The sequence below is a fragment of the Hippopotamus amphibius genome, chromosome 11 (genome assembly GCF_030028045.1).
Source record: "Hippopotamus amphibius kiboko isolate mHipAmp2 chromosome 11, mHipAmp2.hap2, whole genome shotgun sequence".
In the NCBI taxonomy this organism is placed as follows: domain Eukaryota; kingdom Metazoa; phylum Chordata; class Mammalia; order Artiodactyla; family Hippopotamidae; genus Hippopotamus; species Hippopotamus amphibius.
Genome location: NC_080196.1, coordinates 33,740,845 through 33,742,203, shown reverse-complemented (window position 1 = coordinate 33,742,203; position 1,359 = coordinate 33,740,845). Strand labels below are relative to the sequence as shown.

Sequence of the window (1,359 nt, the reverse complement as noted above, 5' to 3'; positions counted from 1 at the left end):
ATCACTGGGAACTCCTGGCCTCTCCAGGTCCCTAAGGTTAGACCAGACCATTCTAGGTCACTGTCCTACCACCCAAGGCCTCTAAAACTCCGCTCAGGAATGAAACCCAAACTCCCCACTTAAAATCCTGCGTTTGACTTGGAAGCAAAGTACACGGCAGAGACCTGGGGCCTGCCCAGGACACTCCCATTCTGGGAGACGCCAGGCTCAACCTGACACACGTGAGAAACCATCGGGGGCTACGAGGAGCTGCGAAGGGAAACGGGGGCGAGAACCAGGGCAGGCAGGCAGCAAACACAGAGCAGGGGTCCACTCTGAGGCGGGCACCCTGCTGGGTGCTAAGGCAAACATGGGTGAGACACACCCCTGCCCTGAGGGCTCCCTGTGAGCAGGTTTGGTCGGGGGGGGGGGGGGGGGGGGGAGGAGGCGTGGCTGGGAGTGTCACTTAGCAAGTCTGTTCATTTCCTATAATCCCAGAGACAAGAGCCCCGTCCTCACAAAGCTGACAACCAAGTCACAGAGTCGGAAAATTACAGATTGGGGAAAACCCTAGAAGAAAATAAACAGAAGGTGAGACACAGCTGAAAGGGGGCGGCGATTTCAAGGGTGGTTGCAGAGGGCTTCTCTGAGGAGGTGACACTGGAAATGAAGTGGAGGAGGATGAGAAGGGAGAATGTTCTAGGTAGAGAGCAGCAGGTGCAAAGGCCAGGAGGGCAGGAAAGGACTTGGTGTGTTCAAGGAAGAGCAGGGGGCCAGTATGGCTGGAGTGTGGGGAGCCAAGGGGAGAGAGAAAGGAGACAGGACAGGCTGTGGTGAGGAATCTGGGTTGTGTAATTAGAGCTTTATCCCCATTCAGCAGATATGAAAACCAAGACTCAGAGAGGTTAACTACCTTGCCCAAAGTCACACAGCTGGAGAGTGGCCAAGCTGAGATTCCCAATCTGACATCAGAGCCCTCGTGTTTTCTTTCCTCTACCCACTGACAGCGCTGGGCTGGCTGTTTCATCCGTGGCTGGTATGTGATTAATGACAATGGATTTCATGATGGGCTTTGGGGCGGCCACTTTGCCGGGGATGTCTTTGTGGAGGAACTGACTACTGAACCAGGCCTTTAAGAGTGAGGAGGACTTTGGGGAGTTCCCTGGCGATCTACTGGTTAGGATTCGGAGCTTTCACTGCTGTGGCCCTAGGTTCAATCCCTGGTTGGGGAACTGAGATCCTGCAAGCCACACAGCGCAGCCAAAGTAAAATTTTAAAAAATTTAAAAAAGAAAAAAAAGTGAGGATTACTGTAGCAGGTGGAGAAATGGGAGGAAGAGTGTTCAAAGCAAGGAGCACGTGGCCTGTTTGAGGGCAGTGG

The 1,359-nt window shown here is 53.6% G+C and overlaps 1 long non-coding RNA gene across 1 annotated transcript; it reads left to right on the top strand.

Moving 5' to 3' along the window:
* Window positions 1-265: 265 nt before the first annotated feature.
* On the top strand, window positions 266-907 carry LOC130830796 (uncharacterized). Its single transcript, XR_009047910.1, has 3 exons — window positions 266-353; window positions 478-570; window positions 860-907. It is a non-coding gene; the product is annotated as an uncharacterized LOC130830796 (long non-coding RNA).
* Window positions 908-1,359: the final 452 nt, after the last annotated feature.